Source organism: Cuculus canorus, chromosome 1 (genome assembly GCF_017976375.1).
Source record: "Cuculus canorus isolate bCucCan1 chromosome 1, bCucCan1.pri, whole genome shotgun sequence".
Taxonomy (NCBI): Eukaryota; Metazoa; Chordata; class Aves; order Cuculiformes; family Cuculidae; genus Cuculus; species Cuculus canorus.
In genome coordinates, this window is record NC_071401.1 from 70,615,857 (window position 1) to 70,641,706 (window position 25,850).

General features: G+C 40.7%; 1 long non-coding RNA gene across 4 annotated transcripts; it reads right to left on the reverse strand.

Moving 5' to 3' along the window:
- Positions 1-48: 48 nt before the first annotated feature.
- Positions 49-25,016, reverse strand: LOC128849488 (uncharacterized). 4 transcript variants are annotated; one of them, XR_008447416.1, is made up of 3 exons: positions 16,708-25,016; positions 15,838-15,986; positions 49-8,853 (listed from the first exon to the last, which is right to left on the reverse strand). It is a non-coding gene; the product is annotated as an uncharacterized LOC128849488 (long non-coding RNA). The 4 variants fall into 4 exon arrangements; XR_008447417.1 differs by having other exon boundaries at positions 49-2,521; positions 8,704-8,853; positions 15,838-25,016; XR_008447415.1 differs by having other exon boundaries at positions 49-6,901; positions 8,704-8,853; positions 15,838-25,016.
- Between the last annotated feature and the right edge of the window lie 834 nt (positions 25,017-25,850).

Here is a 25,850-nt window from a genome sequence, read left to right on the forward strand (position 1 = left end):
ATAGTAGTAAAATTTCATAATCAAAATAATAATAAAATAACCTTTAAATTCTTATAAGTTACAGTGCGTTAAGAAACACTAGTACATTTTTTACCCAGGTAGGTTAAATCCTGCTTTAGGGTTCACAGATGCAGAACCGAAAGGAAGCGATGACCTCAGTGCACCTGCAGGTAGGGTGCTCAGCATGAACATGAGCTTAGAGGGGCTCTGCTCCAGGGCCTTTCTTGTAAAACCTTAACTTAGTAGACATTCAAGGAATAAGTCTGTAAAACTTTAGTGGTGTTCCTACATCTAAAGTAGCAAGCGTGTACAATACCAGGGTAGATTAGCAGCAGTCTTTTTTACTCTCTAGTTGACTTTGCTAAGCAATGCTTTGAACCATGATTTATTGTTCTAGATGTTAATGAAAGGTCTACGCAGTCAGTAGACACTGCAGTGGTATGTAAAGTAGTAATTAATAGTTGGAATACTGTGAATTACATTTAAACAAAATAATTAGATAATTGGGCTTCGAGTGTTCTTTAAACAATGTAACTGTGGTTCTTGCTTGACTCCTCTATATTAAGGCATACCTATGCTATCACTTCAGTTGCTGTTCAGAGAGGAAGTTCCAGGCTTTGCAGCGTGACAGGAGCATGCATATGTCACCTGTGACCTTTGTAGTATGACAGGAGCATGGCAGCCACCCATTTCAGCATCCCATCAGAAAAAAATCTAAGGGATTTTTGCAATGAGAAGGATTCCAGATTTTAACAGCTGTGTCATGGCAAGGCAAGTACCAAGAAACATGGGCTTTAATGACAGTGCTGTCCAAAAGGTTTCCTGCTTCCCAGCTCTCCTGTACAAGTCTGTTTCCCCTCCCACCACACCCTCAGCTGTGCTGTTTGTGGAGCAACACAGTGAACCATGTCAGGGAATTGATCCAGCTTTAAAATAGTGTTGTGTCTCTTTTGCTCGGAGTTTTAACCCAGGTCAATTCACTGATCCTTGGAGGCATTAAGCGAGGGAAGAACCACACGCCCTGAAGCCCCCCAGGCAATGAAAGTACACATTCCGTGTCCAGTGAATCAGAAATGTGTGGCTGGTTTTCAAAACAGGATATAAGGGCTGAGACAAATGTATAACATCTGTGCTGCCTCAGTCGTAAAAGGCTTTAATGCTACAAATATTTTCCCTCATCATAAGCCTCATTTCTATTTTTGTTTCGCCAATTTACAGAAGCAGGGCTTGGTATTTGATTTCATCTAGAGGAAGGAGCACTGGGCAGGGAGAAGGCACAAAGGCCCTCTCTGAAAGTAGATTCAAAATAGTTTTTAAATCAAATTTAAAGCTAGGAAGCTTAATAGTTTATATATTCCTTGAGTTTCATGTGTTAACCGTCACTTCCTACCCAGCTGTCTGGCCGGGTCACACTCCTATGAATTAGATGTATTTCAGCTAAGATCTCCCTTGTTCATAGGATTAGGTCATATCTGGGATGTGTGTCCCTCTCTGTAATGTCATATAGAATGTTTTGGGTTGGAAGGGACCTTAAAATGATCCAGTTCCAGCCCCCCTGCCATGGGGAGGGACACCTTGCACTAGACCAGGTTGCTCAAAGGCCCTACCTGGCCTTGAAGACTTCCTGGAATGAGACATCCATTACTCCTCTGGACGACTTCTTCCAATGCCTTGCCACCCCCACAGTAAAAAATTTCTTCCTAATGTCTAATCTAAATCTGCCTTCTTTCAGCTTAAAACTGTTACTCCTCAGCCTATCTCTGCACTCCCTGATAAGGGGTCCCTCCCCAGCTTTCCTGTAGGCCCCCTTTTAAGTACTGGAAGGCTGCTATAAGGTCTCCTGGAGTCTCTCTTCTCTAGGCTAAACAAGCCAAATTTTCTCAGCTTCTTCTCATAAGGGAGTCGCTCCAGCCCTCTGATCATCTTCGTGGCCCTCCTCAGGACTTCTTCTAACAGATCCATGTCCTTCCTGTGCTAAGGACTCAAGAACTGAATGGAGTACTCCAGGTGAGGTCTCATGAAAGCAGAGCAGACAGCAGAATCACCCCCTCAACTGCTGGTTGCATTTCGTTTGTTGCAACCCAGGATATGGTTGGCTTTCTGGGCTGCAAGCGTACATTGTTGACTCATGTTGAGCTTCTCATCCACCAACACCTCCAAGTCTTTCTCTTCAGGGCTACTCTCGATGCCTTCTCCGTCCGGCTTGTATTTGTGCTTGGGATTGCCCCTACCCAGGTGAATGCCTGTGTCCAGTCATGTATTGAGGAAGGAATTACAATGCAAACCTTTTGCTCAGCTCTGTGTCCTTTAGAGAAACTTCTCTGAGCAGGCTGTGTCTCCCCTTCTTCTCACTTCAGTTAATGAGATGACTTGTCAAGTAGGATTCAAAGGCAGAAGAAACGCATGAGGTGAAACGTCAGGCTGCACTCTACTATTAGACAAGCCAGCTATGTGAGGTTCACACGTCATGCATGAGACTGGTCAGGTTTCCCATTGGCTTCATCAGTCACCTCTGTTAACACTAAAGCACAGGATAAATCCCACAGGACTGATGGAGAGTATATTTAAAATACTGTGTTTAAAGAAGTACTGAAGATTGTAAGTTTTTGTCATTTTCAGTGTATTTATACAAATATTTTTGTAATAATTAGCTGCAGTGGGATACAGAAAACTGTTAGCTATCATAAATACGTTGTAGCTATATGTCACTTTACCACTAACTTTAGTATACGTGAGACTCATGTGAGTGCTGAGCTACCAGCAAAGAGTAAGACCTATCTTTATGGTTGTGCAAAAATCAGTCCAGGTGACTGAATACCAGAGGAGACTGTAAGGTCATGATTTACACCAGAAGTTACGCAAAAATACCTCTGAAAAGCAACAGGAAGATGATGCACCTGATCTTTATCCTTAACAGGAAGGAGGTAATCTGATAACTTTCTACTACAATAGTTTCTGAAGAGCACTCTAATTTCTTACTCTTAATTCTTCATCTGCTAGAGTTTCACAACTGAATATAATGTAGGGCAAATTTCAAAAGCTGCTGTAACTGGCTTTAAATCTGCAATTTATAGTGGTTTGTGCTTCCTGTTGGTTTAATGTATGTTTAAATGAACATTCCAGGGCCTTACTTAAAGTATCATTAATTGCAGATCCAACAGATTTTTCTGTGAGATAAAGTATCATTAATTGCAGATCCAACAGATTTTTCTGTGAGACCAATAAATATTTGATGTAGTCCTAAAGGAAAAAGAGGATAGAGGAGTGCAGATAAAGAAATCGTAAGGATACTAAGCTGACTAACTGAAAAGAAGACAGTAGGACAGCAGGGGTAATTTGAGGAGTTTCCTATTGTATTAAAGTCTTGCTTAAAAATCAGGATTTAATGTGCAGTTACGTTTCCACTCGAGTGTGTTACAGGGTGAAACAATGCATACTGCTAGTCTTCTAATTACATTGTTATGATCAGCTTCAGCAAAGATCACTGTACAGGTCTGATGCACCTAAAATATTATTTTGAGAACAGAGTAGAATATTAAATAAAATTCTATGTGTAATTTTTTTCTTACACATCTTGGAGGACAGGGTGGGCCAGCAGTCACCCTTCAGGTAAGCATATTGCTGAAACCTTGTAGACTGGTAAAGGTTTCTTCAAAAATCAACAAAAACCCCACAAACCTGTACGACATGATGTGTAAGGAAAGATATAGAAAGCAGATACTGGGTTTACTGGAGACTTTAAGGGATGCAGCCACCATGCTAAAGAAATGAAAACAAGAGCTGGGCAAGAGACTTAAAAAATAACCCTTTTTTAAAAACAAAGAACAGGCAAGACGTGTGTTTTTTACATAGATTGTTACAGATTAAATAACAGAAGGTAACTGACTGTGGGGTTTAGATCAGGTTTATATTATCCATCCCTTCAAGGCAGTAGTGATAGCACTGTAATACTTTGTGCTGTTTGTCTTCATGTAAGACACAGTCACATAATGCAGAAATCATGTTGTATTGCAGGTGCTATCTCCCTGTTGACAGCAAATTGTTAAGAGTATTGAGATATTTGTAGCATTACTGAATAGTCACACTTCAACAGTCAAGCTGTAGCTTAGTGAAACTGTATCCGTGGAAAGCCTCTTTGCTAAAATAATGATTCTTTACTCTGAACTATTATTTGGATATAATGCATTTTTTTCAGTATTATAATTCCGAAAGATCAGTGGCATTGCCCTGAGCCCCAGGTTTTCTTACCTGTTTGTGGATTAGACTGAGGAATTGTTCTTTGGGAACTGGGCTTGACCTTCATGAATGCTAACACGTTTCAGTTTGTGGAGCCTATCACCACCATTTATGTTCTGATTCTACTTTCTTCACTTCTCCCACCTAGTAAAGCCTTCAGACTTTCTTAGACAGTTTTACATGTGCTGGGTTTTTTTTGCTAAAAAAAATATGGTATTATGGTACTAATGAGCACTCCCTGTCCTTTTTGAATCAAGTGAGCAGTAGTGGTGCTGGTATCAAAACATGTCTCACTCACCTGATCCCGATTCTCTACTGCCTTCTACTTCCTGCAGCCATGCAAAGGGGAACAAAATACTACAAGGTCCCATTGAATGGCCCTCAGAAGTTTCCAAGTTGTGCTGTTTGGAAAACACCTCTTTAAAGCTCTCCAGAAGGGCCTACTTAGTTTTCGATTATTTCCACACATTATGCTTAGGTGAATCTGCTACTATCCCCTGGATGTACAGGTAATCAGCAAATCTAAAATTATTTCAAGTGGCTTGTCTATTGGCTGGAGAGGTTTCCCATTCTGAGCAGTGACAACTTTGGTATTCTTTTAAGGGCATTTCTTTTTATTCAGCTGAGTAATGGAATTGCAATGTGTATCTGGTGCTCCAGTGGTGGTGGTAGGGCTTGAATCTGATTTCCAGTCATAGAATAGGAGACATAGTGTAAGGATGTCACTCAGGAGTAAATGAAGTATGACAAATTAATTTAGGCTTGTCCTTGAGCAAAAAATTTCTGATGAGCGCATAGTAAATTATATAATTGCTATGTAATGGGCTAAATTGTGAAAAAGCTTTGTTTATGAGATGACTGATAATTTAATGATTACAAGCTGGATTAAAACAAGTTGAAATAATTGGAAGTAACCTTAATTTTTCATTTGAGAGTATTGCAAGAAATCTTCAGGTTCATTTATCTGAGTGGAAGCACAGATTAAGGCAGCCTTCTTACCCAAAACACTGGTAGTGACAGCTGCTCAGTTTCTCAGGAACCACCATGGGCTTTGCTAAGAATTGTTTTGATGCAGTGGCATCTGGGAGGATGAGAGATAGTCCAGATGGTGAAAGAGGCAGGAAGACCTCAGAGCAGTCTAAACAAACATAGCAGTATGATCCTGAGAACAGATATTTGTAGGGTGCTTGGTGACAAGGAGCTTGGTGATGAAAACTATGTCAATTTGTCAGATTCTCTGTGTGGTCAAAAATCAGAACTCTGTACATTCTTTTTAGTACAAGGAACCATGCTGGAGATGAGACTCCTTCATAATTTTTCCTTTTAAAATCAACTAATCTGCACCAACTCCCACACTTATATACTGCACTAACATTTTGCATTAGTGGAGAGGAAACCGATGCCTGCATGCAATTTAGTCCTACAACTTGTGCAGATACCACGGCACTATAGAAAAAGGAGTATTTGCATTAGATCATGATTGCAGTTTTACAGACAAATTAGCATGTGCAAATTAGCATGCCTTACAACATAGCTGTTTTACACATTTTGCTGGTCTTAGCAAATACATACCTTTGGAGATGTTAACAAGCATAAATTATATAAATTACAAAGGTTTTACTAGACTTTTTATCCAGGTGATGTGGGAACTAGGAATCTTTATCCCTTTTATCTGTGACTGAGGTACCACAAGTCTTTCAGCTTGGGGAGGGGAGAGGGTGGGTGATGTTTATCCAGTTACTTATATCATTTTCCTTAGACTTATGGGGCTAACCAGAGTTTACCCATCATGAACTCGCACACCATTCCCAAAAAGGCACAGACGAGGAAGGATTTAGGAATGGGTAATAGTGTTTTTTTTAGCGGGTCATTCCCAAGTGATAAACCTCAGGTAGCTCTGTTGCCAGTGAGGCTATAATATTTGCATCCTCACCCAACACCTCTATGCTCAGAGGATATCACATTGCACAAAACAATTCTCACTGCTGAAAGAAATACAGGGAGCCACAAGATCAGCTTAGTCCGAAGAATGTGATGGCCTTTTGCCAAAACAACGACGAAAGCCAGATCCTGAAAAGTTCTGTAGACTACATCAGTAGTGAAACTTACAGAATGTGAGATTAATGAGGGAAACTGGTAAAATATTGGGTAAAATAGAGAGCTTTTAATATCCTTAAAGTTACTCTATCAGGTGGTCCAGTTTGAGCAAATTATATATCGGAACAAAAATCACTGTTGTCCACTTTCGGAACTTCTGTGACAGAAATCTGTAGCACTCTCTCAGTGCTGTTTGGAATAGAGAAAGCTCTGACTCAGGGAGAACTCCTCAGTGAAAGAACTACTACAGTTTATTTCTAGATCAGGAAAAAACAGCAACTGTACAGCATTGAAAACTTCTTTTAAACACAGAAAAGGTGAAGGTTCTTGTTATAACCTGCTGCAGCGTGTGTTCCTTGACATCTTTAGGGATGATACCTAGTGCTTAGGTAGCAATTTTAATGCAAAATAACGATATTTTGTGTAACGTCTTGGGCATGTTTGGACTGGATCTGAGTCTAATAAAAATGGAGAATGATTACGCCAAATTTTGCTATGTGAATACGCTGTTGGTTCTTGGAGCTCTACTTACAGATACGTAACATGCCATAAAACTCTCCAGCATGTTCTGCAAAAAAACATTTATGGAAAATTTAACAACTATAGGCAAAGGTACATATCCTGTTGGCTGGCAAACACGGTCATAACACTACCACATAACTGGAAGCTCATTTAAATGGAGAGGGCCAATAGACATCTCTCCAGTAGTGCACCAGTAAAAAACGGAAACAAAGTTTCAGCTACAATGGGGCAGCTGCTTCAGTTTAGTTAACAGTAGCTGCAATAAGCAAACCATGCAAGAAACATGAGAGAACTACTTTTAAAGTGAGGAGAATAACAGCAATAAAAAAACAGTTTAGGAGGAAGCAGCAGAAGAAAGAAGACCAAAGCAAGCTTCACAAGTGCAAAACAGGTAAAGAGACATGCCACCGCCAAAGAGTATGCTGAGCTTACCACTTTACAATGGTCTTACATAGAAAAGTGCTTCAGGTGCAGAGACATACCAGCTGGTTTCATGCATGTCTTACCAGCCTGAGAAGCAGAGACTATGAATGTAGCTACACTACTTTTGGCACCAATGTCCAGAGCCAACATAAACACTTTCTAATGACCCTGAATGCAAGTAAATAATCTGAACCTGTCAGATTCTAATAGATTTCTTCACTTAGCTTACACAGATGTTTCTAGACCACACTCTGGCTGCGGCTGAGGAACATGATGCTATAAGGAGCCAAGTAATACAACACTGAGGTTGTTCTTCATTAAGCTGACACACATAATTCAGTGATACCCTTCCTCTTCTGGAGTGTCTCCACAAGGACTAAGACACTGAGCTCTGCACAGAAGCTTATGTACTGGTAGGACTTTACTAGCTTCAATGCAAGCTGTAGTCACAGAGCATGGCACCTGCCACTGATAACTTGTACAGAATCAGAAGTGTGATGCATATCGCTCTAACTGCAGTATTATTTCTGCAGTAGTAGCTGTGATGAAGGTAACTATAGTAAGTAGCTGGATTTCTTTGGATTATTTCTATTATTCTGGATGCCCCAATCTGTCAAAAATATTACTCAGTGCAAAATAAATTTGTTCTTCTATAAAATAAATCAAAGTGTATTGCTATATGAATTACAAAACACCTGGATGCATAGAGAAGTATTACAGGAAGAAAACAGTTTTACTTATCTGCATAGGCAACAAACAATCTTCCTATATTAAGAACATCCCAGAAATACATGCTTTCAGTGCAGACCTCATAATTTTTGGTGAGGGGACATGAAAAACACTAGGGTAACTAATAAAAAGATTGACTTATTCTGACATAAATGCTCCTAGGAAATCCTCAGAGAAGGACCTTCTTACAACATCAAGAATTCTAACTAGGACAAGCCCACATCAGCTTCAAGCATAGCAAAACGATTGACGGACACATTTAGGACACCATCAACATGACTTCCATAACAAGTGATAATATGGATGCCATCTGGAAATCACAGAAAGGGAGTTGGATGTAGATGAGCTTCTGTCAAAGTTGATCTCTATTTTTTCCTGCTTTTTTTCATGCAAGTTCCTGACTGTGATTATTTTTATATAAAATTATTTTTATATAAAAATTCTCTTCCTCATACATAGTCTTAGCATACTTATATTTCTGGAAGTCCTGAGAGTTAAGGGTTATTGATAAGTTGATGCTAACAGAGGGCCAACCAGGCCAGCCTGGACTCTCCAAAGTGAGGTGGCAGATCACAAGCTAATGCTATCCGAGACACGTTTCACAAACTGAGAAGTCATAAATTAATACCCTATTTAAAAATGAAGTGCCATGACCGTAGGATACAGGATGTCTCCAGAAGTGCATTTAATATTCACCTGAATTGCCGATGTGCAGAGGAATTTGTTGGCAGAGATTTGCTGTAAACAGCAGGTTGTAGCAGGGAAGATAGTGCCAGGACATACAGCTTGTCAAGGGAATTGGCTCCTGGCTCCAACCAGCCACAGACATGTCTCAGCAGCTCCTAGCTGAACAAAACACAGAGAGGACTTAGGTAATCACTCCAAACAGATATCCAATAAAGTTTGTGGTTGCTCTGCTTCTTTTTGTTCGTTTTCTCAATCTACTTGCTGGTTTCTTAATTTATTCTACTTGTCATCTGGCAAAGGGCACCTGGTTTGGAAAACACTTTCAATGTGACCTGGCAGTAGCTCAGTTGGTCTTTCTTCAGGGGAGAGCAATATAACAAACTCCCACTAAATTGCACCTATGGTATTAAGTCACACATGCTTAAATTAGAGTCTGTCCTGCAGCCTTCTGGAAGAAAGTAGTGCAAGGAGGAGAAGCTGTGAAAGAAGAGGAAGAGTTGCTTTCTAAGCAACTCAAACTAGGAGAGAAGCAAGCCTAATACTCACTAAATAAAACATGAAATGTCAAAAAAAGAAAAAAAAATAGGAGGAGAAGAGGTGGAAAGTGAAAAACTGTAACAAAAAAAACCCAAGAAAATCCATCAGCAATGCCGTGAAGTTGTTGACCAAGAAGCAGATGGCAATAAATTGAGACAGCTTCCCAGAATCGTGGAACTAAGATAAGAAAGCTCAACACTGAGAAAGATGATATGATATCTTTGGGCAGATGTAACTTTTTTTCCAGGTTATTAGGAAGCTGAAGAAGTTCTGATGAGAAAAGGTGAACTTAGTCACCTTAGTTTTTAACCAAATGCTTGAATTGTATTCTTGTGTCCATAACACAATGAAGTTAATACTATAATAACACAAACAAGCAGACAAGATGGGAGAAGCTGAGGAGGGCTTCGCTTTGCTGAAGATGGATCTCCAGAGTAAATCAGCAGTAACCCAGCTCAGCACTGCACAGGCTGAAACATCTGTCTCTCATATTGTATCTGCTCTCCATGTAGGTAGGAGTCAGAGAGAGCCTGCCTCGGGGCAGGAAGAGGACCTTGCATCTTCGGTCTAAGGGTGTGAACTCACTGGGACACAGAGTCAAAAACACTGGAAGCTTCCTCACATGCAGAAGAAATAACATAGAAAGATATCTGGGAAGGAGAGAGCAGATTCTTAGGGAAGACTGCTGGAAAGCAATTACTCAGTTAAGTGCACAAGCTAGGTCTGGGATGGGAATTTCACTCAGTGTATTTAGCAAATTAAGTTATTTCAAGGAAATACAAGTAGAAACAGAATGCTCTTATTTAAAGGGTGGCAGAAAAGAAAGAAGCACTGGACTCCGTTCTTCATCAGTTAGAAAATGGTGACTTGGCTGGAAGTGGCAAGTGAATTATTGGAAGTATGCCTGAGTGCAAGTAGGAAAGGACATGCCTGAAGTGTGATAGTATCCCATTTCCTCTTTGCCCATCAAGAGATTTCTTGTATTGTGCTGTACTTGTCCTGCTTGATCTGCACAGTCAATATGCAAAGGCCATTTTGATTTCTTTAAGGACTCCTAGTAAGCAAACACTGGATCTGAAGATGTATGGGGAAAGTCTGCCTTCATCACTTAGTTGGAATTTCAATACACTTATAAGATGTGAACTAATTCAGACAAGGCAATGTATATTTGACCCTGACTTCATGGCTGAAGTTTTCAAGCTCAGCAGCAAGGAGGAAGACCACAAAGAGTGTACAGAGCTGTGTCGGGAGACTTTAAAAGGCAAATACAAAGATACGAAAAGAGGCTAAATCTGCTAATTCAACATTCCCAGTACAGACATCTGCTTTGGCATTAGGCTCTCTTTGTAGTCAATGGAGAGCAACAGATGTTTTTGGGCATGACTCACACCATTTGAATACTGATATTTGTACTAGAGCAAACAATCTGCACCTTGAATTTGATGCTTTCTCTCCACTGATGGTAAAGAGTAGGCACGGTGATCAGCTCAGCTGTAAACACTTCCAACATAGACATATAAAATCAAGTCAGAAGAAGTGGTTGTTGGACCAGATGACCTCCAGAGATCCCTTCCAGGCTCAACCATCCCGTGATTCTGCGAAGCCTAGGCAAGTGGTCAACATGTAAAATTGGAGCAGCCAAAGGTAGCTGCCCCTCAAGGCATGTACCCAAACTAGCTGTAAACCCAGTCCTTCTCAGCATTTGAAACAATAACAGGACAGTCATGAGGGGTCAGTGATACTGTCACTCCATTTATTCGTCTGGGTAAAAAAATGCAAGCTTTGGCAAGACAGTGCATACAGAAGCTCATTAAGAGCTGACAGGAAAGCGAAGGAAAAGTTACTGAAGTGTCAGTCCTATTACAGACAGTCTTTCTTAAGATATCAATTTGTGTGCTATCAGTCGTTGTCAAGAATAGACAGATGTGATGCTGTTGCCCTTGGGACTTCAATAAACAACTTTTTACATGATTAAAGTTAGCCAGTTACTAAATAATCATTTTTTTATCCCTATGTGACTGGAACAACAGATGTGGAACTGATGTCCGAGCTGCTAAGGAGTATAAAGTGCTTTGGACTGGAGGGAATAAACATGCAGCTGCCGTATGAAAAAGGAAAGAAGAAGGCCTGCAACAAAAATGGCATGTTTCTGAAGAGACTCTGATGGCCAAAGAGGCAACTAACTTGGAAAAGGTCAGCTTATTTGCCTGAACATCTCATTATGCTGCTAATTTCTGGAAGTAGATCAACTCAAAGGAGTAAATGTAGTCATCTCCAAGCCATTTATGAGTCAGAGATTAAAGTGGGTTGGTAGGGTGTGAAGAAGTACGGAGGTGTTAAGGAAAAGAAAGTGCTCCTTTGTGACTGCTGTCACATACAGTACCTAACTGTCCATAGGTTGATTGCATTACAGAGGGGATATAATACCCTTTATAATCATCACATGATTTATTTTTCGGTTTTCTTTAGTTTTGTGGTTTAACACAGTTGGCTAAGCCTTCCAGGAGCTCCTTGATCTATGATGGACATAATTCCCACCCCAAAAAAACCACTTTAAAATGTCGTCCATACTTTTCATGAATTTGAAAAACAAAAATCAGAAGTAATCTTTCTCCTACGTCCAAGACATGGTTAAATACTGGTCAGATGGACATCCATAGCAGCTTTCTTGGACTTACAGATGCTCAGGAAAAAAGCAAGAGTTTATATTGCTTTATATGCCCTTTTATTTTTCAACACTTTCAGTCCTGAGGATTTTATCAGTAAACTCAAGGAAAGTATGTAGGGAATAAAGAATCTGTTTCCCTAATTCCTCCACATAACCAAATGCACCTACCATACTCGAGAGCTATTAGCCCTCTCTGGGCTGCGAGGCAAGGTATGCGTTCATGTCCAGAACACAGTTTTCCTTCTTGTCATTAGCATTTCTTTCGAAGTCATATCCAAAAAATGTACATTTACTATGCAAATAAATTTTGTTAACCAAGCCAGGAATGTGGCTAAGAGGAAACTGAGGAGAGAAGGAGAAGGAGAAGGAGAAGGAGAAGGAGAAGGAGAAGGAGAAGGAGAAGGAGGAAAAACAAAAGGTCAAAATTCTTGGTAACTATTGAAAATGCCCCTTACTCCAAAACAGATAGAGGGAGAAAGATGCATGCATTACTTTGGCATTGGTAATTTTATATTCAACCTCTTTATTGTTTTCCTCATATATTCAGTTCATGAGGGATCTGTCTCTCTGCTTTGGTATCCAGTTTTAAACCAGATAATCATGAAGGTAATACTCACATCCTTCACTATGCTAAATGAGGAAAGCCAACTTATGTGGTAAGCTAGTTGATGATCTAACATTATTTAGCTGGTTTTCCATCTTGTCCCAAAGCATATTGCCATGTTTGGTCATTTATCTCCTTTTGGGATTTGCTATAATGCTGTCAGCACTTGCATGTGTTATAGATGCCAGACCCCCTCTATGTATTGTAAGCATCCCAGCCTTTTTCAGCTTCTGAAACTACGGCCGGAATCCTTCTCCCCTGAATTACTGTGGACTCCCTCCTGGGCCAGCAGAGACATCCGCTTCCATCTTCTTGGCTGAGTTCAGATTTAACACTCCATCCCCTCACTTCTAAACATGACTCTTTCTTTTAATTTTTACTCCTTGCTTTCTGTGCTGGCTGAAGTTCCTTGAATCTACTGATACCCATCACTTCTTAAACAAAATAAAGTGATGGTGAATACCTTAAATGGAGTGCTCCTACACTTGACCCTCAGTGAATCCTGCAAAGGTTAGCCCACATGACTGTCACAAATGTAGCTGCCGCTGCAGAAGCCTGGAAAGGCTGGCCCCATGACCCATTTTAAACACACAATCACTGATTCATCGTAGAAAACTCATTACCGACATTCATTTTTTTTAAGAACTGCTGAGCAGCGTATAACAGCATATCTTCAAATTAAATCCAGTTCAATAAATAGCACAAAATTAAATCATTCAATGTCTGGTCTGCCTTGAGCTATACTTAAGCCCTGTGCATGATTAACAGATTAGAATGCAAAAAAAAGCAGCTTAATCTGTCCACTGCAGAGATACTTTTATTCCCCTGTGCTGCAAATTGTTTTATCTCTGGGTACTACACCAGTCAAGCTCTGCCTGTAGGTCCCAGCAGATGGTATGCCTACAGGAGCACTGAATTTCCAATTTGCCCTGAAACCTGGTTATTTACGTTGTGCTTTTAAGGATAATACAGTTTTTAATTCTTGCAAAGAGCTACATATTTGTCCTTATTACATTTATTACAGTAGTATTCCCAGTCAAGATCAAAACAAACGCTGAGAGGATCAGACATGGGAAATGACTGGTCCCAGGCCATGCAGTAATTCACTATAAAAGAAAAAGTGATGGCATCCAGGTACCCTGAATCCTGCTTCAATGCCTTTTCTGTAAAAGCACACTGTCTGGTGTGTGGCTGTCATTCACCCTTTGAATTAGCACTTTATACTAGGACATTTAAATCCTATATGTTCCTCACTAGGAACATAAGTTAATTAACAAATTCACCATTCCTAACCTTTATTTTCCTAAACAGACCCTGTTTTCGACAAGGCTGCTTAGCTGTATGACTACTGAACTTAAAATAAAAGTACCTATAGTAGGCTAATATGAGGCTCAATCCAGCAGAACATAAACTGAGTTTTTCCAGTGCAGCAGGAGCATGTTTCACTTTCAGCAGAAACAGAGGTGAGAGCGCTCAGCGATTTGCATGAAGCCATTATGCTGTTACAATATTACATACACTATGTATAGCACTGGTGAAAAAAGAATATCAGGCAAACATTGAGACTGTGCGCAGGTGCCCGGAATATCACTGCACGGGCTTTGGCACCTAAATAACCAGGGCATCACTAGCATCATTTCATTTCATAACTGCAGCTGACAGAAGTATAGGGGCATATCAGAATAAGAATGAGACACACTGGCATATTCATATATTTTTAAACATGGAAAAAAAATATCCCTCTGCTGTACCAGGTGATGCTCTGCAGTCTGCTCTGGTACCCATCCTCATTTATGTCAGTCACTTCCATTAGACGTTTTCTGTCGAAGTGCTCGAACAAATTAGAAAGCTGCTGGCACAGGGGATTTTTCAAATTGAGCAGTGCGATTTTAATTTAATGATTCTTTTAAATGACCAACGTAACACACTCAAGCCCCTCTGTGGGATTATGAGCTACACAGCCAAGTCAGACTGTGCCTCGGGTACAAAATCCCAGTGGTGATCTGCCTGCGCCAGCTGCAAAAGCAGTGTGGGCTAAGGAGTGGGGTGATGGTACGTGAGCTGCAGCTGCTAAGGCACAGGCTTATAAGAAGAGAAAAGCTGGCCTAGGAATAGGTTTATATATCAAATGGTTTCCTTTTGGTAAGCTTCCATGCAGTTTCCCTCTATTGAGCTTTCAGAAATTAGTCAGGTGATCCATGACCCAGTTTGAAACAGGAAAGTTACCCCACCTGCTATGTTACCAAGAGCAAGGATAGCCATCTGGTTTTATGTAATATTAGTAAAAGCAGTTCTTAGTTGTATTTTTCCAAAGAATTAATGTTTGAGCAGCTGGCTTTGTTGTGATAGAGGTTTTTTTTTCTAACAGTAATTTCTGTAGTGACATCTACTAAAACAATGGCAACATGTTTTTAAGACCATTCAGTGTGATAAAGCTGTGTTGAGAATTGAAAAACCTGTTTGTATATGTCATGCTATTTTTCTGCAGAAAGACATCAGAATAACACAATCTTTAATGCCAAGAATGGTGAGCGCTTTTTAAGTTGCTTACTTAAAAATAACTGCATGTTCAGTAACCTACTTCAAATTCAAGGGGCCATGAGTCTCACAGCTGATTGATCTGTGAATCTTGACGTGTGTGAAATTCCTAAAAAAAAAAATTGAGATTTGGATACTTGAGGAAAGGCTGACTTTCCAGACTCTCCAAAACAGATAACCACAGGAAAAGAAAACATCCTAAAGTCAGCAGCTAAGCCCCTCAGAGGCTCCCTGGTTCCCTTCGAACTAGCAAGAAAGGCTGTGCCAGAAAATAGTGCCTCATTTCAAGGTCAAGGTGGATGGGGTTCTGAGCAACTTGATATAGCTGAAGATATCCCTGCTTACTGCAGGAGGTTGGACTAGATGACCTTTAAGCGTCCTTTCCAACCCAAACCATATTTCTTGGATGTCATATGATGAGCTTCTTGCCTGCAGTTCCAGACTCTATCCTTCCAGAGCCCTGAGGTCTGGGGAAACAGAGTAGCCGAGCCTCCAGCTTTACTCCAACTTTTACTTTCACTTGTTTATTATTATTGCTGAAGGGACATCCGCTCCTCCATTCTTTTACTTTTTTTGTTCTAATGCTGCGACAAGGGAAGTGACAGCTTTGCACAGGCCACATGTAAGAGTCTTATATGCAGGCCAGCAAACAGCAGCAGCCAAAGAGACACAGCCAAAGAGACCAGCAGTAAGGCCTCAAAGTCTCAGCATCTTTTAGACGTGTCGAGTTTGCTGTGAACACACAGCTCTCCTGCAATCAGTCTGCATATGTCCAGCAAGCAGTAGCCCAACTAACCTTTTAAGTCTGTCCATGATGCCTGAACAGGCAATGGTGTTGACCATCAGAAGTTCGAAGAGTGCAGAAGCTCAGAGTACATGAACATCACTCCAGCCAGGGCTGCAGGGAGGTCCTAAACTGCACAGAGTGATTTTTGGAGTTGAATGCTGTAGCGTTGGGAGAGGAGAAAAAAAGCTGTTGGTAAGGCCAATGGCAGGAGAGTGGAGGTGAGAAATTTTTCCCTAGATTTAACATGATGCTAAATAATTTCATTAAGAGAGGTTCTGAACTGTTCTACGCACCTAAAAACCTAGAGATTTGAGACTGTCTTGTGCTCTTGTTTAATTTAGGATTAAGAGTCCTACTGAAACTAATTTCCTAATGTTTGTACTACAAAGGCTCTGTGACAGTAATGTAAGAATAACAGGAATGATCCCATCAGCATAACAAAAACCAAAATAAGCTCTATGACTGGTTCTGAATTCAGGATTTAAAAAAGAATAATTCTGCTTTTCTGCTCGGCTACATTTTATATTTATTCAGTAAAATTCTCCAGTATTTTTTTAGAGTTTATATAAGGAAAAGCAATCTTGGTATTAATAGAATGATTTTAATAGTGAATTTACTGCACTGAACATAGCATAATAAAAAAATAAATCAAGACCTGACTTTAATTTAATTGCTTTTATTGCAACTTGGTATTATATTATATCGTGTAGCTTTGGCAACAGCTTTTCTTGATTTAATTTCATTGTATTCCAATGTCTAAACACAGCTTTCTACATCAGAAATACATACTGAATCACTTTTCTGTCAATAGGTAACACAGGTAATGTGAGTACACCACTCTATTAAAGTGAAACTAGCTGTTCATGTTGATAAGCTTACGACTCCTGCGGCCACATGCAGTTGCCTTCCAAGTGTGTTGTTTCTGGACCGATGCAGGCTGACACAAAAAGGGATAGTCTGAAGAGCAGAGAGAGTTGATACAGGCAGGAGAACTGCAAGGTGAAGACAGGAAACACCCTTTCTGATTTTAAGTAATTGGTTTGGTTTATTATAAAAGCTATGTTATTCAAAGAGAGAATGAGAAAAATCTTTTTATTCCTAAACTGCAAAATTATGCATCTTAAAATGATAATAGACAGCAGTCTAGTTTGCTTGACAAATTAATTGGGATCGAAATATTAACCACATGCTCTTTCATTTGGTCTTGGATTTTCCCAAACTAAACCAGAAAAACCTATTTTGAATTTTAAAATCCTTTTACACTTCTAATTTCCTGTAAATACTGCATAAGATGTTTTGGATTGCAGTGGAAACCTGTGTATTTTTTCAGCTGAGAAGCTATCCACTTACTTACTGATTGTTCATGAAAGTACTGGTGACTGAAGAACGCCCATCATTTAAAAACTTGAGACATACCACTATAATCTATTAAACATGTAAAACTGTTTTAATTTTCTTGAGTATCTTCTTATTCAATGACAGCAGAAATTGAGGGAGAGAGCATGCAGCAAAGCCACAGTTTGGTGTCAACGCCAGTTTTACTTTCATCATGAGTCAGTCAGAATCATCGCTAATTAAATGAGAAAAGATGTTAAACGCTTTCTATTTGAGCACATTATTGGGCAGAAGGAATTGTGGTCGAGGCAGTAAAATTCCATCTTGCAACTTGTAGGGCTGGAATTCAGATCACAGAGAGCTCTTCTGTGGGCAATGGAGAGAAGGAAAACAGGCGTCCTAACACAACCACAGATACTTTTAATTACTTTAATTGTTTTTACAGGAGCGCTTTAGAGAGAAACTTGATTGTTTTTAGGACTCCCACAGGATAAAGATAAATTAATCAAGTAAATAGACACAGAGCATCTTAGATCCCAGCCAAAACATTTAAGCAAACTGTCCTATTTTACTTCCCCGCACAATAATTGTCAGGCTTCCTCCAAGGAAGAGGGATGGCAGTGAACACTCCCTCAGCAATCCTTAGGCATCGTCTTACCCCTTGAAGTCAATAAAGACAAACTGCTGTGAAAAATGGTGATTTAGATTTCCCTACAAAATCCTTTCGGTCAGTATTGTAAAGTATGGTACATCAAAGCCCGAGGTACCCTTGGATGGAGAGTTCATGCTGTAAATTGGGGGGGGGGGGGAAATAGTTTTATAAGAACAACAAAATGGATTAAGAATGAGGGAACTGAGAGTTTCCCAAAGTACCTGGCATGGATGGGTTGACTGATATCCTCGACGACTCTCAGCAAGTGAGGACAACAGGGCCCAGGACAGATGGAAGAGGGACTGTTTTACCAGTAGTCTTGCAGTGTTTTCAGGAGGTGTTTCCCAATGAGAAGTTGAAGAGGAAATCACAAAAAAAAAATCCCCAAAGGGTAGAACCACCAAGCATGGCAATTTGTCAAAACAAGATGTAAAATAGGGGCTTCCTTCCTTTTCACTCTAGTATTACACCAAATGCGAGCAGCTTTCTGTAGCTCCCGCCTGGGCAGCTGCTTCAGCCTCAGTTGGGGCAATGTTTTTCCCTGGAGGCTGGGCAACGGAACCATCCAGCAAGGGAATAAACAACAACAAAAAAAAGCCTGTCAGTAAGAGGAATGGAGGCAGTGAAAGAAGAACAAAAGAAAAAACATCAAACAAGAAAAATACATCAGAGGAGATTACAGTAAAGTTTCCTGTAAGCAGAGCAAATGTCTAGGGAGTTCACATGCATACTCTGGTCTTGGCTGATGAATCTCTTGGCCAGCAAGATGGACCAATTTGATTTCACTCATTCAGTCCCATCATCCATAGTGCCTACATGTTCTTCTCCATATAATCAAGTCTAGCAGCTAATAAATGATGTGGGAAGTCTGTCTGGACATAGGATAATTCCAGGAGGTGTAGAGATCAGGTCTTCCCAGAATGCTTCTACAGTCAGCCTGAGGGTGACAAGTGGAATAAGTGGGAATTTATTCTGGGAGATGAATATGGCAGGGGGGTTAGAACTATATGATCTTTAAGGTCCCTTCCAACCCAAATTACTCTATGATTCTATGATTCTATAATTCTATGAATCTATATAGGGAGTATTTCAGAAATTGTGCTGAGATCAGCTTGAAGTTTGCAGGCTGCATTTAAATATTTTCTGTTTGAGCTGCGTGGTTGAAATTAATTTGCACAGCAGCTCTGCAATTGTATGTAACAACATTTTTGTTGTTGTTCATCTGGAACATTAGTCATCTCTCATTTGTAAATCAGCTTTTATATCCTGTAATGACCTTCTACTGTGTGGTTTCCTTCTGTTCACCCACTTGTTTAATGAGTTAGTGGGTTTTCTATTAACTTTTCTAATAGGGGTTGTAAGAGTGACGCTACTGTGAGAGCAGAAAAGCAGATGATTTCTGTGCTAAAGCTTTAGTAAACGTTGTGCGACAATTTTCACAGTTATATAGCACCTAAAATTGCATTAAATTGTCTTCTTAGCTAAAGCAGTAAAGAGCCTGATACATTTGCATGCCAAAAATCACCCTGAGTAAAATTAAGCAGTCCTCCCTTCATAGAAAACTTGCGTAAGCATTTTGCCCTCATCACTTGTTTTCTGCCAGGGCACTGATACCTAATGCATCCTTTACTTCTTATTCCCACTTAAGTTCAGTCCTGACAGTGAGAAGTGCAGGTAGCGGGTGCCTGTCCTAGGACTGCAAGACTTCAGCCACCCTGCTCTTGTTCTGCAGCTTTGAGAAGTGAATCTCTCTTACGTCTGACAACCACAAACCTGACAGAGTGAGTAGGAGTAAAATACCCATGATAGCTGATGTGCACGTCAGTGCAGATGTCTCTGTTACAGAGATTCTCTGACATGCATGAGTCTGCACACACGTGGGCATGCGTGTGGGTCCTACCAGGAAATCTTCTGTTGTCCTCAGAGAGAGAGAACACAGCTTTTTTGCTTCCAGTTTTTAGTGTAATAAACTATATGCAGCCGAAGTTTATTTTAAACCATAACCATGACGATTTCCTTTTAAAACTGTCGATATCTAACAGCTTACAATCAACTCAGTTGGGCTCTGCTTTGGCTGGACGTGCCTATACTCACAAAAGACCTCTACTTAGGAGCCACAAAATGAAATGATGGCACCATAAACTTAAGCAGGGTTGTCCTGCAGAGCCTAAGGAAGGGTGGTTAGCCAGTGTGCAAGTTCTTTGTCGATAAAGGTTGAAGGCAAATCAAAATGGTTTTCATATAGTGTTTTAGGCATGCGGATGCATAACAAAATAAGTGGTGTGTCGCAGCTGCATAGTTATGCTATGGTCCCTTTGGCCAGGTTTTGTAAACCTTGTAGTGAAGGCCCAAAGCAAGAGCCTACTATTTTTAAAGCTACTGCACTCATTAGACAGCTGGAAAAAAGGAATTGTGGCCTGCTGACTACCATTCATGTTGGGCAACTCCAATTAACAGCATAACAGACTGAAGGAAGACTTCCTCATTAATAAGGAGTAATGATAGCCAGGGAGCTAAACTGGTTCCCAGTGGTTCCAGGACTCAGGAGTTTCCCTGAATCACTACCTTTTTGCCTGCTAACATTTTCCTCATAAAAGTTCGATTATCTGGCACAAGCATATTACAAGAATAAATTTAAAGTGAATCCCACATTCTAGCATCTGTCTTTCTCTCATACAGGCACAGTAATTCTTCCTGGAAATCATTTACAGCAGAAATTCTGAATTTACAAAATGTTTTTTAGAAAACTTGATGGGACAAATTTATAAAGTAGGTGCAGGGGCTGAGCCCTCGCCAGTATGGATTTGTACATAAGGCTGAAATGAATAAAAAGGCAGATTCTCAGTCCAAAAATTATATTCTGTGCATGAGAGTGTTGCCATATGAAGGCACGGTAAAGTGTAATGTTTTGTTACAATGGCTGTCAGAGGTTTTTTTAGGGGTGAAAAAAATAATCCCCAGTTAAAACTGGGTCTCGAATTTTCTAGTTCATTTTTTCGCTTGAGTGAACTGTAAAAGATTTAGTTCCCTAATTACACCAACACAATGGCTTAACTTGTTGAGTTGCGAAAGCTTGCTGTTATTCTTAATCAGCATCTCTAATTCAGCAACAGTGAGTCTGTGACAATGAGAGAAAGCAGAAGATTCACGGTTTCTGCCATTACAAACAATTATTTCCCACACGTTTTAGTGTTCAGGCACTTCTTGTATTTGAAGCTGTGAGACCCCAAACACATTACCATCAGAATAATTCTTCTTCGGCAGCTACTGTAAATTGCTAGGCAGCAGGACACTCGATGGAGGTGCTGGCTATTCATGTAGTCTAAACCCTGTTCTGGGTTGTGAGATGACTGTCTCACTGCTAATGGGATAACAGAGCACACTCTGCAGGGGAAAGGCTTAAAGACTTCAAATTAGAATCATCCTTGGCATAACTTAGAAATACTCAAGTTACATTAGCATTCAGTTGGATCACAAAATAGATGTTTTCTTCTTTTATTGTTAATGATTTATCTGAGTTTCCACTGTTAGAATTTATTTTTTTTCCTCTGAACTTCCTCTCAAGCCTCAACAAATTCATATAACTGCTTTGCTCCATCTTCTACTTCCCTCATTTTCTTGTTGCATTTCCTAGCGGCTTTTTTCTATCACCTTCAGTGACAGCATTAACTTCTTTTCTTAGAGGAAGTTAGAGTAGCTCACAAGATCACTGTCGACATAAAAGTGACCACGTTTTGGAAAACTAGAGAAGCCAGCCAAGACCACAGACAATCCCCTCTGACACTTACAGTGTTGGGCATGTAGAACATTAGTAAGAGGTTTGTCCTTTTAAAACAGAAGTGGAAGTGGAATGTACCTCTTGGCAGCCTCAGAACTCCCCTAGCTGGGTATCTGTCAGGCTGCTCCAGCTGGTTCAGGGATGCTGGACTGTGCAATCAAGCACCCCTTAGCCCAAAAGCAGGCTGCAGTGCTGGATTTTGCTTCATCTGAACACTTCCCTATCTCATGCTTTGTACCTGGCTCTTATGTCAGGCAGTGATGATCAGCAGTGTGCCTAACTTCACAGTTAACTTCACCATTCGAGAAATCTGGGAGTGAGAACTGAGGAACATGCCTCCTCCCTTTCAACTCCACACAGCCCCCAATCTCAACTGCCAGCTCCCTTCAGCCTGAAGGGGCATCAAGGGGCTTCACACCTTGCCGCTGCCCCTGCTCTTTTGCACAGAGTCAATGGGTGGTATGATCTGCACAGTGATTACTTGGTTATATTAACTAAAGCTTGAAGCTGTACACCAGCCTTCTCTTGAATCAGCCCACAAGACCAGAGGTCTGAATTTGTTCCAGTTTAACTAGCAGAAGGAGTACACAGACCAAGACAGTCGTGAACACCAGTTTTCCTGCCCCATTTCTTTGTCTTTCTTGCAGGTGCTGAAGAGTAACATCAAAAGTATGTGCAGAAGTACCACCTCCTGCATATGGGTCTCCATCTGAAGCCCCTTCCACCCAGCTGCTCACCAGCCCCTGTGTTTCCTCTTCTTTTGTCCAACTTTCCACTTTCTTCATACCCTCTAAGTTTCCATCAAGAGTCTCAAAATTTCTGTGATATTTTTTGACCTTTTGCAGGCTCTCAGTCCCTCTTCCTCTTTGGGGGAAACTCCACTGCAGAAAATCCCTTCCACGCTGGCTGCCTCGCCTGTACTGGCTTCTCCATTCCAGTGTTCTCAACATGTCCCTTCTAAAATATGAGCTACTAAGACTGGTCTCATATGTGAAACATGTGGTATTGCACATGTTGAAACATCTGATGACAAAGCAACTTCAAAAATAAAAATATTGTCCTGGTTTGTTTGCTTCTTGAAGCTTTTTAAGCTGCCATTAACCACGGACTTCCTTTTGGCTGAAGGCTGTGAGTGACAATACGTGCAGAGCGCTCATTAACAGCCAGGATGTTTGAGGGTGGTGCTCCCCGTGCAAAGCGTATTTAATTTTATCAGCTAATCAAGCTATTTTTAATCATAAAGTGCTCTTTGAAAATGACAAGAGCATTCAAGAGCTGAAAGATGGCTAGATATAGAGGCAACTATTTCTATTTTGAAACCTCTGCTGAGAAGATAAAAATGATTCTGAGGCTGAAACACAGCGTTCCAGCATTTACTGTCTCTCTTGTCAGCAGAAGTGCCGTGGGAGACTGAAGAGCAAAAATTAAGTTAAAGAGATAATACACAGGAAGCCAATGTTATGTTAGATTAAAAACAGCCAGTAGTTTCAGTGACAAGTTTGGAAAGTAGAAAGGAAATACTGCTATACTAAACTATGCAGAACATGTTATGCCTATATTCTATTTTTTCCCCTTCTTTATATAATTAACATGAAGCACAGAATTATCAAGAAAAGGCAGGAGCTTGATGCCAAATGGGCAGGTTGCTTCACACATCAACAAAGAAGAACCTCTCTCGGGTACCGAACTGTCCTGCTCTTGGAAGGAGATGCAGAAGATCATCTGTATATGTAAATGTTCATAGAAAAAGCCTAAATCGGGGAAAATCACTCCCCTTATCTGTACCAAAGAGAGAACAAGTCAATAGAGAGCTGAAAAGTGAGAAAAGCAAAAGCCAATCTCTTCTCAGCTCTATTCAGACCAGCAATCCAATCGCCAACACTCAAACTGGGTACTTCTCCTGACCCCAGGAAAGACAGAGATTGGTGATTTCAAGCAGAGCTCAGGCACCCACTGGGTGGCAGAATGAATACTGGTTTGCTGGAATCTCATGCCAAAAAAAGCCCTCTCCCCAAACAAACAAAGTAAGCACTTAGAGCCTAATCCTCTTTCAGTAGAGGAACTGTTGTGAAGGTGCAGAACAAAACATTTTTTGTGTTTTCTTCTTAGTAAAGACAGCCTGTGGTAAAGTGATTTGCTTCTTTCACTTTTTCCAGAACACTTGCCATAGAAGTTTGTAGCTCTATTGTCTGAAAAAAAATCAGCGTAGCAAATACGTAACTGTTTTTCTGATTTCTCTTTTGTCTGGCAGACCGTCTTACTCAGTGAGATGCTTCATTATTTTCAAGACAGCTTTAATTTAGTTAAGCAGTTTTCAGACCTTGATTTTAGTTTTTAGACAAGTACATATCATAGAAACAAATAAAAATTAGTTTAAAGTAACATCTACTGCACTGTGACTCCTTTGTCAGTGATGGTGCTGATGCTACTGTCAACTCAGTATTTCATTTTATCTTACAAAGGGGAAACCCCAGCAGCTCAGAGTTCTCCATTCTCAGGATCCCATCTTGGCAAATACTCTAAAATTACTATTTTGCAAGATGATATAGAAGTCATAGAACATCTTGAGTTGGACTCATAAAGACCATCAAGTCCCACTCCCTGCTCTTCGCAGGACTACCTAAAACTAAACCATATGACTAAAAGCATGATCCAGATGCTCCTTCACCTTTGACAGGCTTGGTGCCCAGACCACATCCCTGGGGAGCCTGTTCCAGTGACCAACCATCCTCCCAGAGAAGAACCTTTTCCCAATGTCCAGTCTGGACTTCCCTTGAAGTAGCTTCAGTCCATTTCCTCATGTCCTATCGCTGGTCAGCTACACTGGAGATACCTCTTCAAAATGTTAGGTGTGCGTGTTTTTGTGACAAGCCTGTGACCTGGCTTTGGCAAGTGCGTTTTCATTCTGTTGTCCTCCTTTACTTGCTTAAGGGTCTGGATGAAATCATAATCTTTACAGAGCCAGAGCCGAAACTCAGGCTGGTGGTATCTTGCTGTTTAAAAAGCCCAAAGCCACAATGAATATGTATGCAAGTGCAGAATTTCCTTTCCGATGCCATCATGTCTATAGTCTCTGCTGAGGAGCCTATGAGTCTTGCTTGGCACCATCTCCTCAACCCAGCATGCTACAAACTGCAGGAAACCCAGTCTTTAACACTCACTTAACAGAGCTCAAGTGAAGTGTTAGCAGGCAGACTGCTGGCTCACCACCTGGACAGAAGAGAAGATGCTTTTTCTCTCAACAATGCTTTGTGCTCCTCATGTGTTGCCCAATAATGTGAAATAAGTGTTTAATACCTAAACATCCAGGCAGAAAAATGTGCAGCGGCTGCAGATTCTGTATCTATACATTTATACTATAAAAGGAATGTTTTTAGAACCTGCGTAGCCAGTGGGTCATTTTCTGTGCCTCGCTGTATGTGAGGTTGTGTCATGCGCCTTACTACAAGTCAATACATACCTCATAGACTCTTCTGGGAGACAAAACATCACACGCAGAGGGTGAGAATCACGTTATCCTCACTGAATTTCACTCTGCACGCAATATTAAAATATTGCTAATACTAGTCCTTAAGACAGGGTCATTGCTCTGCTGCCAGATGGATGCCCTAACCAGGAACAGGGGATCATGGTCCGTCTCCTTCTATAAGCATGTTCCAAGGTCAGGCAGGGGCTGGGCTGGAGATTTTGAGGCTGTAAATTTGAATTTAAAAACCCAAAGTCAACTTCTTGTTGACTCTCCATGCCACAAAAGATTTATTTAAGCTAATCTTAGATGTCTAAAAAAAAAATAAAGTCTAAGTGAGAGCTGGTAATGCTACGCTCCCACTGCAGTTAATAAAGAGAAGGGTTATCAGAAGGCTATCGGATATCCAAGACGGGCTGGGCATCCTTCTGTGGGTGCCCATTTCTTCCTACCAACTGCAAGGAGTGACCAACTCAGACAGACACAGAACTTTTGGATGCAGAAACTGGAGCAGTGCGTAATGACAGAGATGCCCTTATCCCATCAGCTGGCACGTACAGACAAAAGCATGGCTGAGAAATCCTGCAGTTCTCTCTACAGCGCCGAACTGCAGCGCTTCTGAAACTCACTGCAGATTTTAATAGCTGTAATCCATCCTAAAAACACATTTCATAGAATCATAGAATGGGTTGGATTGGAAAGGACCTTAAAGATCATCCAGTTCCAATCCCCCGGCCATGGGCAGGGACACCTCCCACCAGACCAGGCTGTTCAAAGCCTTATCCAACCTG